The following is a 14,297-nucleotide window of genomic DNA, read 5'->3' as shown; positions in this document are numbered from 1 at the left end:
GTTCATTTCATCAGTTCCCTGATCCATTTAATGAAATTACAGAGTTGTGAGCTTGTGATTGTCTGGACTGGCCTTTTGAGCTTTATTGAGTGACTTGGAGGACATCTACTATAACATGCTCACCATTACCTCAGTGAGGATGAGGCTGTTTCCTTGGTTTCATCTCTGGAATAAATTGATTGTCTTGGGTTGTTGTGGATTTATTGAGGATTTGTTGATTGACTTAGACTATTGTCGGTTGGAGCTGCTCCTTTGTGCAAAGCTTATAAACAGCTTATTGCAGTGTCAATTCTTTTTCCATTTTCCCTTTTTGGTCAAGTCTTGAGAGAACTAAGGATAAGTCAGAGACCAGAGATTTGAGGGCAGGAATTTGGTCTATAGGGAATGCCTGTATATTGGCATAATCCCACAGTGACTGACTGACCATCACCTTCTTCACCTCAGAGATGGAAACCTTTTGGCTTAAGGGATTGCTAGATGCCAGGAAGAGCTTCTGGACTCTTTTTAAGTTTTTAAGATGTGAATGTGTGGACCCAACTCTGGGGAGGTGGTAGCAGAGACATATTAAGGTTGTTAAGTGTAGTATCAGAAGACAACAAGAAAACCCTCCTGTATATCCAAATAGTGGGAGTTCCTAAATCACAGTCTTTCAGAGATAAAAGGAGATTTCCTGAGCAGTGCCAGACTTAGAGAATTCTAGGATTTGTAAAGGAAGAAGAAGGAATTCCAGGGCAGATCCAGCCTCATGGAGAGAAGAGGATCCTGTAATCAGTTCTTCCAATGGATTTCCTTTGTAATGCCAGTCTCTTGGGAAGAGCAGGAAAAGACTATGTCATGCATGACATATAGGGCAGCAAAAGACCTGGACTTTGCCTTCCGCTATTTATTGTAAGTTGCTAGAACAATAGAGAGACCTCTGTGGAAGGAATAGAAAGAGCAACTGCAGGACTCAATTTTCTTTCCAAGAGTGTCTGTCATTCTGCGCTCTTTTAGGGTAGTAACAAAAGTCTTGGAAGAAGCCTGTATGTTCTAGGGGTGAAAGTGAGGCTCATCAGGATGTTGGAAAGTTACTTCTATAGTAACCTCAATTGCATTTTGCTTAATAACGGGGCCCTAACTGCAGGATTGCACTATGGGTCTGGACATCTGGACACTGGGGAAGGGATCTGACTGGGAATTTGCAACTTGAAGCATGAAGGGGAGGTGGACTAGGGAAAGAGGAGGTCCCAGATCAATACACCGGTACCACAACAGCAACAGGTACCAACCAACACCTTTGTTATCTACTACCCAATTCTCAGTCACATATCCAGGTTGGACTGAAGTGGGAATCTCTTTCTAGAAGGGATATTCCTTTCTGGGGGAAGGAGAAGTTGTAGGCCCTAAGCAGTGTACCAAGAGAAGAGCAAGTTCAGTAGCAAACAGTAGTAGTATGGCTCACAACTCAGGAAAATGTTTTTAAAAAATTGGAAAAGAAATGAGAATTGTGGAAGAAAGGATGGAAGAAGAATTAACAGCTTGGCCCCACAAGAGGTACAAAATCTTGCCCAAACAACAAATTTCCTGAAAATTAGTTATTCAGTGACTCCATGAAACAAAGAGAACCATTAAAATAAAGTGAAAAATTGAAAAAAAAATAGAAAATGCAAAATATCTCATAGCAGAAACAATTGATCTGGAAAAAATGATTGAGGAAAAAAAAATTCAAGAATCCTTGGACCACTTGAACACCTCAAAACAAAAGTGTCTCAACATCATAAAAGAAAACAGTCCAGATTTCTTAGAAGTAGAATGTAACGTGGAGATAGAAAGAATCCATCAGATGAAAACTACCAGAAATATTATAGTCCAAACCCTGACCTTCCAGATCAAAGAAAAGAAAAAAACAAAACACTTCTAACAGAAAGAAGGAATTCACATATCAAGGAGCCACAATAAAAATCACACATGATTTAGCAGCCAACACTTTAAGGAGTGGAGAGCTTGGAATATGATATTCCAGAAGACAAAGGATATAGGTTTATAGCCATAAATAACTAACTTAGCAAAACTGAGCATAATCTTACAAAGAAAAAAAATGAATCTTTAATGAAATAGAGGATTTCCAAGCATTCCAGATGAAAAGACTAGAGCTGTGTAGAAACTATGAAGTTCAAACACAGGAGTTAAGGAAAACATTAAAAAAGTGAACACAAATGAACAATCATAAAAGGTTAAAAAGGATAAACTGCTTACATTCAAAATATTGGGAGATGTTACATTGCCACTTCTGAATAAAATGGGGGATACGTGTCATGGAGGAAGTCTGATTTAAATGAAAAAGATCTAGGAGTGATCTTGATGGTCTTAAGAATGGGAAGAGAGGGGAAGTACAATACATCATGAGAAGATAAATATTAGGGGAAATTATCTTATGTAGTGTGTACAAGTATACATCTGTACAAATTTGGAAAAAGGGGTGGGGGGAGCATCTGACACTTGAATATTGAACCTATTGAACTGATCAGAGGAGGAAAGAATACATACATACATATATATCTCTGTGTGTTTATATATATATATATATATACACACACACACACATAGTTGTGTATAGAAATATCTCTCACTCAACAGAGAAGTGGGAGGGAAAGGGGGAAAAGGAGAAAGGGGAATTAGAGGATAAATTTTAAAAGGGATTAGTCTACAAACTCGTGGCCAGAATTATTTGTAGTCTTTTTGAGGTATCAAAGAATGGGTACCTGGGGAATGATTGAACAAGTTATAATATATAAATATGGTAGAATACAATTGCTTTGTAAGAAATGATGAATGGGATGGTTTCAGATAATCTTGGGAAGATTTGTATGAGCTGATAAATAGCGAAGTGAATAGAACCAGGAGAACAGTTTATATGATGACAATAATATGGTAAAGATAAACAACTTTGAAAGAATTAGGATCTCTCTCATCATTGTAATGATCAGCAATGATTCCAGAGAACTAATGAAGAAACATGGTACCCATCTCCTGATAGTGAGGTGAATGACAATTACAATTCAGAGTATGGAATGAAAAATATTTGTGTGTGTGTGTGTGTGTGTGTGTGTGTGTGTGTGTGGCCAATGTGAAAATTTGTTTTTGCTTGACAATACATATTTGCAACAGGAATTTTGTTTTTTGCAGTTCTCAGGTTTGGGGGTGGGGGTAGAGAGGAAATTAGGATAAGAAGAGAAGGCTATTTTTTAATAAATTTTATAAAAGTGTGAAAAAGGAAAAATTAGGGTCTTGCAGATGATTTTCTACAGTACAGGCATATTTGTGCTCAGATGATTGAGAAGCATAGAGAAATGCAAATCTCACTGTGTCTATTTTTTGTTTGCTACCAGAAATAAAAGCGTTTGCCTTGGTAGAAGAAATATAGCTTCATTTCTTAAAACATTATTATTTATATAATTTATTATATATAATAATATATAAAAGCATTCTTTTCTTTTGAGTTCTAAATTTCCTCCCTCTCACCTCTTCCTCACTGAGAAGGCAAGCAAAATTATATCAGTTACACATGTGAAATCATGCAAAACATATTTCCATATTATCTGTATCACAAGAAAAGCAACAAAAAAATAAATGTGAGAAAATTATACTTTAATTTACACTCAGAGTTCATCGGTTCTCATTCTGGAGATGGATAGCATTTTTCATTATGAGTCCTTTGGAATTGTCTTGAGTCATTGTATTGATCAGAGTAGCCACGTCTTTCACAAAAAACTTATTTTTAAAAAACTCTCCTATGAAGGTGTTTCTCTTGCGTATATTAAGATCTTTTAAAATTCGATATTGAAATAATTAGCAGTTATTTTGTTTAACGATCCTTTATGATTATAGATCTTAAATGAAATAAAGTGGGAAGTTGTATTCTCACTAAAGCTGTTTGTCAGTGTCATGGACAATGTTTTATACAAAGTCTAAATTGAAGAGGAGACTTCTTATAAATGGCAAGGTTTTCTAGATTTTTCCATTTGTAGATGACATTGTGCTGATTGATACTAATTGTAAGATGTTTAAGGGGTCTTAGATTATTAAATAAGAGTGGTTTTGTTATGTTTTAATGATCTTAGAAGAAAGGAAAGGAAGGTAAAAAGAAATACAGTAGGGAAGAAAAGGAAGACAAATGGGGGACCTAATCTCATAAAACTGGCGTGAACTTTCATCTTATTTCAATTTCAAAGGAAGTTAGAAGACAGAGAATAATTTTTTCTTCATAAAATTTTTTCTGTTTATTATCTTAAAGCCTGAAATGGGTGACTTTTTAAATTATCCTCATTAAAAGCATATTTATAAATAAGCATGTGTTGCAAAAAAAACCCTTTAGTGTATTATATAAATATAAACACATATGTGCATATGTGTGTGTATTATATTTGTTTTTTCCTGTTGTAAGGTTAAGTATTGATATCATCCATCTTTGTATATTTTAACATGATATAAATCAAGTTGGTTGGAGAGCCTGGAATAGCATATGGTTCTTGCATCTGCTATATTTATGACTATAATAACTATCATTTCAGTATTTTAGTCAGAGACCAGCATTTCTGTTTTTTTTTTTTCTGAAAACACTGATGACGCCTTTGACTTGAAATTAACTTGAATTGACAGTTGTATATAAACATCTCTTTTCTTACAGTGGAAAACATTATCTTTTTAATATTTATATGACTAGTTTAATAATTATAGTACTAATTGACAAAAGCATTTTAAAGTTAGAAAACTTTATTACAAAATACATTATTTTATTGGAACCTTACAATGACCCTATGATATAAGTACTAAAAGAATGATAATCTCATTTTTTACAGATAGAAAAATAATCTCAAAGAGGCAAATTGACTGGCCCATGCTCACATATCTATTTAATGTGAAAAGTGAATTTTGAACCCAGTACTTCTTGACTGCCAAGTTTAGCATTCTGTCCACTGTACCATTCTGTTTCTTATATTTTTATAATTGAAATGATATATAGACTCCTATCCTCTTCAGTAATTGAAATTCAGAATGTTCATAAATTAAATTTCAAATATCAGACTATCTTTTTTTCATAAGCACAGCCTTAATTAGGAAAACATTTGAAGAATTGAAAAAACCTGGATGTCATTTTAAAATAAATTCCTGACATCAAAACCTATATAAGATTGTCTAAAAGTATGCATAAACATATAAATGTTTCTTAAGTTAATTTATCTTTTATTATAAATAGCCTTAAAAACTATAAAACAGCAGTTCCTTCAGTCTATTTAGTGACTATAAATGTAGAAAAGTTAAATGGAAATTGAAATAAAGAATCCAAAAATAACTTAGTGATATATTCTGTGGAACACTCAGATAGCATAGATTTAAGTTTAAACCAAGTGTATGGATAATTAAGAAAATTGGTTAAGTGTATTTCAGGTAATATGCTATTGATATGTTTGGGTTTTGGGGTTTTGTTTTGTTTTTTTGCTTTTTGGAGGACAGTTGGGGTTGTGACTTGCCCAAGGTCACATGGCTAGTAAGTGTGTCAAGTGTCTGAGGCTGGATTTGAACTTAGGTCCTCCTAACTCCAGGGCTGGTGCTGTATTCACTGCGTGACCTAGCCACCCCTATTTGATATGTTTTAAGTTGTTTTTTTTATCACAAATAAAATGCATTCTTGAGAAAAATCCTAAGAAAACAACTTTAATGGCATTAAAACGATTACTTTATGTAATACTGCTGTTATTTCTTTATAGGTAGGTTTTAGTTCACAAGTTAGGTTATTCACAAATAACCTCTCAGGAGGTAATTTCTCTCTAGGTTCTTTGCCCAAAATTAGGGCAAACTATCATCATGGGAATGGTGATATCTTGTTTGTTACTATGTGGCATATACAAAAGCCAAGCCAGTAGGTATGGTTATCTGATAAAGATAACTCTCCCATCCTTATAATAGAATTTATGTATTTCAGAGTTGGAAGGGAACCTCAGTTACCATCTAGTTAGTCTATCCCAGATAAAAAAATATCCTTTTTAACTTACTGGACAAGTTGTTAAGCAGCCTTTCCTTTGAAAATTTCTAACGAAGTAGACAACTGCTACCTCCCTAGGCAGCCAATTTAGCTTTTGCATAGTTCTGATTGTTCAGAAGCTTTTCATTACTTCAAGTATGTATTTTTTTCTTTGAAACTTCCATGCAGTACCCCTAGTGATACCCCTTGCAGCCAGAAACAAGACATATAATCATTTTTCCACATTATAGGCTTTCATCTTCCTAGTTATGAGCCCTCTGTGCTCCCATCGCATCTTCTCTTCCTCAGGCTAAACATCTTCAGTTCTGATACAGTCCAACAGCATTCATTAAATACCTAATATTTGTAAGTCTGAGTGTCTTGGACATACAAAGTAAAAACATGAACTCTGTCCTTGAAGTGCTTTACATTCAACAAGGGATTAGAGTATATAAACAGAGAAGTACATGCATGTGATTATTTGAAGAGGGGAAGGATATTAACAACTGGGGATCAGAAAACACTTTCTATAGGAAGAAGCACACAAGCTCTTAGAAATTCTAAGAGGAGGAAGTGAAGAAAAATGACATTCCACACACGTGGCTAACCTGCTAAAAACAAACAGACATAGGAGATGGAGCATAAAGTTTGGGGAGTATTAAGTGGGCCATTTTGACTGGAACATAGAATGTGTGAAGGTAAATGTTCAAAAATAAGCTTGGAAAGGCAGACTGAAGCCAGAAGACTTTGTGAAGGTCTTAAATTTCAGTGTAAAAGAATCGAAAGAGTATTACATGTGAAAGAAACTTTGTCTCATTTACATGCAGCTTTTTTCATTAAGCATATACTAAGTTTATCACAATTCTAAACTAGTCTCACTTGTCTGTATTGCCCTAGAACCTCTCTCTGTTCTCTCTGGTGCATTTCAGGAATACCATTTTTGTATACAGCAGGCTTCTTTATTAATACAGTTGACCATAGCAACATTAAAAATAGATACTAAAAATGGCAAATGTAGAAAGCAAGTTTTAAATATATAAATTATACTCAGGGGGTAGAGGAAATATACTATAATTTGGACCTTTTCACTAATCTCTAACTATTCCTGGATAAGTTCATCTTTCCATGTAAGACTTCAAATAGAAAAACTCTTGATTTTTTTTCTAACTTGATTTATTTTGAGTTTCTGGTCTTGCCCATAATTTGCTTTCACTTAGAATTAAGTTCCTCTCTTTATTGTTTCCTTGTTATCTTCACTGCTTTCTTAATCTTCCTCACCCAGATACCTGAGGAAGAATTACTATTGAGAAAGAGAGAGTCTTCAGCACCCTTCTCTTCATGTAACTTCTCTCTCTCTTTCATGTCTCCTGACCATATAAATACTAGATGTGTCTCTGTGTCAGCAACATGAAACTTTGTGCTTTTTTTAAATTCAGAAGATGCTTTTAAAAATCTTCTCTCTCCTAATAGTAAGTGCCAGGTATTTAGTATAATTTAAGATTACCTGGTGATTTAAATAGAGTACTTTTTCTTTTCAGTTTAGGTTGCCCCCTAGTATTCAATTCACAGTCTCAGATCTTTGCTTTCTGATATGGACTGCCTTCTAGGTACAAATCAAAGCTTATGGCAGAATTAATTTTGAAGGATATTTAAACAAAAGTTAACATGACTTTTTAATGGAGATTTGTCGTTCAATTGCTCAGTCATGTCCTACTCTTCCTGCCTCTGTGGACCATACTGTCCGTGGAGTTTCCTTGATGAGGATACTGGAGTGGTTTGCCATTTCCTTCTTCAGTCGATTAAAGCAAACAGAAGTTATATGACTTTAAATGGAGCTAGTCCCTGTCAGTATAGTACCCCAACTGGGCACTTCAGCTTTCATTGGCAGGACAGGTGCTGAGACTGATTTGCCCAAGGTCACATAGATAGGGAGTATCTGAGGCTGGATTTGAACTTTGTCTCTTCTTGACTCCAGGTCCAGGACTCTATCTGCCTACCTTCTCAAACATAAAATACAATGGTGATGGGCACATGTTTAAAGAACACATCTGGCCAAAGAGTACCTCCTGATTCTTGACCTTTGAAGTCCTTTTCTCCCTTCATGGGACTTCCATTAGACAGACTTCCATTAGACAGAGCTCTCAGCTGGATGGGTTATTCACTTCTGGACCAAGTCAGCCAGGTCGCCAGCTGCTGAGACGGCTCCTCAATAGGCCCAGCTGGTGCTGTGATAGACTGGGCAGGTTGCTTGACTCTAGCCCTGGCTCCTCACAGGCTTTGGCTGCTGATAGCTAGACCACTCTGCTGCTACTCTGAAATCTCTCCAGATATTGAAATGTCCATAGTATTGTTGCCTTAGAACATTGTAATCAAGGTTACTGCTAAGTTATTTTTTTGTAGTTTATTTTTTTGTTTTTTACTTTATATCATTCATTTCCACAAGATTTTGAGTTATAAATTTTCTCCCCATTTTTCCCCTACCCACTACTCCGAAGCAGCGATCCCACTGAATATCCCCTCCCCCAATCTGCTCTCTCCCATATCTTTCCCCATACCCCCTCCAACTTCCCAGTAGGGCACGTTGTATCTCGGTGCCCCAGTGCCTGTATATCTTATTTCCCAGTTGCATGTAAAAAATGTAATAATAATATATATGTTTTAAAACATTTGATTTTAAAACTTTGAATTCTAGATTCTTTCCCTTCCTCCCTCGTCACCCACCCTTACTGGGAAGATAAGTAATTCAATACAGGTTGTACATGTATAGCTATGCAAAACATTTCCATAGTGGATATATTGTGAAAGACTGACTATATTTCCCCTCCATCCTATCCCACCCCCACTTGTTCTCTTCTCTACTTTGATCCTGTTCCTTTTCAAAAGTAGGTGCTTCCAACTTCCCTCCCCCCAGCCTATCCTCCCTTCCATCATCCTCCCTCTCATCCCCTTCCCCCCTACTCTTCTGTAGGGTAAGAAACCCTATTTAATGTGTATGTCATTCCCTACCTAAGCCAAATTCATTGAGAATAAGGTTGACTTATTCCCTTTTGCCTTTCTGTTCTTCCCCTGCATTGTAACAGTTTTCCTTTGCCTCTTCTATATGAAATAATTTACCCCATTCTGTCTCTCCCCATGTCCTCTCATTATGTTCCTCTCTCACCTCTTAATTTCACCTTTTAAGCATCATCCCTTCCTATTCAACTGGTCCTGTGCCCTCTGTCTATGTATACCTATACACATATATACACATACTCACATATGTATTCATATGCCCATATACCCTCCTATATAGACATATATATGGATGGATACTTATATATATGTATGTACAATTACCATTTTTCCATGTAGGAATGTAAGTACTTCAACTTTGATAAGTTCCTTATGATTTCTTTTCCTTGTTTACCTTCTCATGCTTCTCTTGCTTCTTATATCTGAATGTCAAATTTTCTATTCAACTCTGGTTTTTTCATCAAGAATGCTTGAAAGTCCTCTATTCCATTGAATGACCATATTTTCCCCTGAAACATGATACTCAGTTTTGCTGGGTAGGTGATTCTTGGTTTTAATCCCAGCCCCTTTGACCTGCAGAATATCGTATTCCAAGCCTCAGTGTAGAAGCTGCCAGATCCTGTGTTATCTTGATTATGTTTCCACAATATTCAAGTTGTTTCTTCCTGGATGCTTGTAATATTTTCTCCTTGATCTGGCAACTCTGGAACCTAGCTATAATATTCCTAGGAGTTTTCTTTTTGGGATATTTTTCAGGAGGTGATTAGTGGGTTCTATCAACCTCTATTTTGCCCTGTAGTTCTAAGACATCAGGGCAATTTTCCTTGAGAATTTCTTGGAGGATGATTTATAGGTTCTTTTTTGATCTTGGCTTTCAGGTAGTCCAATAATTTTAAAATTATCTCTCCTTGGGGCGGCCAGGTGGCTCAGCGAGTAAGAGCTCAGATACTCAGCACCACACCCAGAAATAACTGGCCGTGTAACCTTGAGCAAGTTACTTAACCCTGATTGCTTAAAAATATATATATATATATATATATATAAAACAAATTATCTCTCCTGGATCTATTTTCCAGGTCACTGGTTTTTCCAATGAGATATTTCACATTGCCTTCTATTTTTTTCATTTGTTTGGATCTATTTAATGGTATCTTGATTTCTCATAAAGTCACTAGCTTCCATTTGCTGCAGTCTAATTCTGAAGGAATGATTCTCTTCAGTGAGCTTTTGAGATTCTTTTTCCATCTGGCAAATTTGGCTTTTTAAGGCATTCTTCTACTCATTGGCTTTTTGAGCCTCTTTTGCCATTTGTGTTAGTCTATTTTTTAAGGTGTTATTTTCTTCAGTCAGGTGGTTGACTCTCATTTTATAATTTTCTTGCATCATTCTCATTTCTCTTCCCAATTTTTCCTCCACTTCTCTTATTTGGTTTTCAAAATCCTTCTTAAACTCCTCTATGGCCTGTAAGCAGCTTATTCTTTTCTTGGAAGCTTCTGGTGCAGTAGTTATGACTTGGCTGTCTTCCTCCTGTTCCATGCTTTGATCTTTCTTGTCCCCAAAAGAGGAATCCAAAGTCGGACCACTGTGCTTGCCTTGCTTCTCTCGTTTGCTTATGTTGCCACACAATTACTTGACTTTTGAGCTTTTTGGCACAGTAGAACTTTGCTGCCAGAGAGGGGAGCTTTGTCGCAGTCGCTGGGGTTTTCTAAGCTGCTGGAGCTGTTTGTTGGGTGCCCTCTCTGAAGCCTTCACATGTTCTGGCAAACTGGTCACATACTCCAGGACCTCCACCCTAGACCATAATCCAGATCCAAGCAGGTTAAAGCAAGAGCTATTACCCCTCAGTCTGGTCGCTTGGTCCCCCTATAATCTGCAGACCAGGAGCTCTGAAGCAGCCATGTGGCAGCGGCTGCAGGACAGCAGCACCTTAGACACTTCTCTCTCCAAGGGATAAAGGCCAGACTGCACTCCTGATCTCCCGGTTCACAAAGTTCACACTGCACTGACTTCTCACTTTGTCCTTAGCATCTGTGGGTTGGTAATTCTGGAAACCTTCACGGCTGCTGGTGATCTGAAGTCCTTCCAGCCAGCGGCTGGTCAGGCCTACTCTGGGGCTGAAACCTCTGGCTAGCACGGGGCTGGGGTCGTCTCCCAGAGTGCTAAGCTGGCTGCTCCCTGCCGGCCTGCCAGGCTGTGCTCAGTGGGAGATTAGCTTCTCTGTGTCATTTTGTGGGTTCTGTAGGTCTAAAGTTTGTTCAGAGTCTCCTTTTACATGAATTGGAGGAGGTGGAAGCGGGAGCCCCATGGGAGTCCTGTTTCTACTCCACCATCTTTACTCCTCCCCCTCTGTTACCTATTGACACCTGTGGCTACTGCTACTGACTCGATTTGTTTGTGGGACCTCTTATGATAATGATGAGACCATAGGATCTCCTAAACTTACAAGGTTAACATTCCATATTGTAATGTTTATTTGCTTAAAATCAGGAAAGAGCAAATACAAGAGAGACGAGCCACATGCTAACATATACATAGCAACTGTCAAAAGTAGGGCAGTTCTTCTTTTTCCCATCCAGCTTCTCTAAACAGTTGTTCTAATCACCAAGGAAAAGAGATTGAAGAATGGGGGGTGGTGATGAGTGGGAAAGGCTTATTATCTCTTTTGTATTCATACTCCATTATATCTCAGAATCTCCTGAATCATCTCTTTTAACTCTGTAGCCTGTTAGAAGACTTCATCATCACGTAGTACTAGTCCTTAATCATACATGACTAGAACAGAGGTTTCCAAAGTTTCACTTGTTGAATTGGTATCAGGCAGGAACTAAGAATGTACTGTATATTCACCAGAAAGTACAAATCTCAGCATTGTCTTGGTAATGGATCATTAGTTAATTCCCTCATTTCATCAAAATTCTCTCCAAATTCTTATACTTGTATTCTGAATAATTGGAGCATAAACTTTTTTTGTAGAGCTGTGGACTTTTTTTTTCTGTTAAGTTTAATCCTGTCAATACCAACCTATTTAATATTTCCTCTCTCTCACTCTAATTCAGAACTGTTTCCTAAAATTTAAACCTATGATAAACTTTTAGAGTAGACCTATTTTCAACCACAATGTTAGATTTTCTTTCTTTCAAAAGCCTCTCATCCCACTCATTGCTAAGTAAAATATGTTATCAGATTGGATTTTTTTTTGTTTCAAAGGCAAAAAAACTAGAAAATGCTCTTCTTCTCATGAGAATGCTTTGAAACTATTTTAAATTTTGGTTTAAAACCTTGTTAACTTTTTTGTTCCAAAAATGAGTCTGTGGTTAAAGATGGCATATCTTATCCAAAACAGTTTGTATCAAGTAATTTTTTTTAATGTTTTTCATTTTCAGAGTCTACCTCAACTGTTAAGAGAAATGCAGTTGTTTTTAAGTTTCTAATACCACTAAACTGACAATAAGAAAAATTTGTTTGGAGCAGGGAAAAGGGAAAATTACTAACTTATTGACAAAAACAGAACAAAAAGGCATGCCTAAAACAACATAAGGATTTGTTTTCAGAGTGTGGGGATAATTTTTATCTTTTCTATTGAGGTGTTAGGGAAATTAAGAAGAAAACAGAGGGATGGTATAAAAGAAAGAATGCATCTTTCTTTTCCTTCATCCCCAACCCAGAAATTTCTTTTTTGTTTTATTTAAAAGGAATTTGAGAAAATACATTTAAAAAGTACTGAGGAATCTTGGAGTGATAAAGCCTGTAGCAATAAGAAAAATCTCACCAAGAAATCTATAATCACTGTCCTTTGTTGCCAGTCCACTTTGGAGTGTTAGAGCCAAGGACAACAAGCCTCAAAAAAAGTTTTGATTTTAAGAAAAAGAGAGTAGATTAGAAGTAGTCCGGTTAGTTCTGAGACTAGATTAAGTCTACTACTTAAGTAATAATAAATGTTAAAAGTGTCTATGTATATGGTAGAATTTGTTTATTAAGATTTTCTCTATCACTCAACAGTGCTTGATGAATACTGACTTTAATGTTGGATGGACAACTTACAGTTTGTTCATTATTACAGGTATTTTGTTTAGACAGCACAAAAAGATCATGAACTGGGCCCCAAATTTAAAGGAGAACTGGATTTATTGCTTCTGGAAAATTATACAGTGATTTTAATGACCCCCAAGCTTTTCCTTTAAACAAAAGTCGATTTGGTTTTGGATCATAGAATGTTACAGTATCTGAAAAGTTGTAATTGTGGTCAGCCCAGGGGGAACATGCATGGTAGATGTGGCTAGGCTACAGTATATCACCAGTGAAGTATTGTTCAGGATTACTAGTATAAAGGATATCAAGTCAACAAATATTCATTAAGTGCCTACTGTGTGCCAGGTACTGTGCTAAGTGCTGAGGATACAACAATCCAATGGTGAAGACAGCTAGGTACAGAGAAAGTACAGGATAAACTGGGCGTAATCTCAAAAGGAAGGGAAAGGATTCTCCAAGGCAGATTGGACAAAGCCTTGTGTAGAAGGTATGACTTGCTGACACTTGAAGGAAATCAGGGAAACCAAGAGGCAGGGGAGGGAGTGAGTTCTAAGGATGAGGAGAAATGTACAGCCAGAAAAGGAGATGTTCTAGTCATGCGAGGGAAATTGAGGGGTAATTGCTGCATAGCCTGGATGCTCCTTTGGCTTGCATATAACGTTAGGAGATCTAGACTAGTATCTTCCAGCTCACTGAGTAGATTTTCCTTTAAAAAACTTAAAGGAGGACATGAATAAGAGTCACAGGGGATGAGATGGCTTAGATACATGGTACTTCCATTGATGAGATCCTAGATCCAATAAATAGATAGTATAGTATAGTGGAAAGAGTGCATTTGGAAATGAGAGGACTTGCAATCAGATCCTTGCTCTATTACTTCTTGACTTGGGGGAAGTCAGGTAACCTCCCTGGGCCCCAGTTTCCTCATTTGAAAAAAAAAATGAAGGATTTTAACTATATGACATCAGATGTCCATTCTGGAGAGAAATCAATCCTTTGATTCTCTAAATGGGGAAGAACTCGTTGGCAGGATAGATGATGAGTTTTTGTCCAAGTTTGAGTTTGAAGCAATGACGGGCCATGTAAGTAGAAATGTCCAGCTTTCTGGAGACATCATTTTGGGATCATTCTCATAGAGGTGGTAGTTGAAGCCATTGGAGTAGGGAGATAGTGTAAAGAAGGAAGATCCAGAGATAGAAGATAACTCTTGTTTTTACTGGGAGAGTCATATAAAGAAACAGAAGAGAGGTAGGTG

At 36.8% G+C, this 14,297-nt stretch overlaps 1 protein-coding gene across 1 annotated transcript in view; it reads left to right on the top strand.

The window, feature by feature from the left end:
* Positions 1-14,297, top strand: part of ME1 (malic enzyme 1) — a 286,728-nt gene that overhangs the window by 70,602 nt on the left and 201,829 nt on the right.

The sequence above is a fragment of the Petaurus breviceps genome, unplaced genomic scaffold (genome assembly GCF_028583685.1).
Source record: "Petaurus breviceps papuanus isolate PSGF00001 unplaced genomic scaffold, PetGlider_PUasm1.0 90667, whole genome shotgun sequence".
Taxonomy (NCBI): domain Eukaryota; kingdom Metazoa; phylum Chordata; class Mammalia; order Diprotodontia; family Petauridae; genus Petaurus; species Petaurus breviceps.
This window is presented reverse-complemented; position numbering and strand designations above follow the sequence as displayed.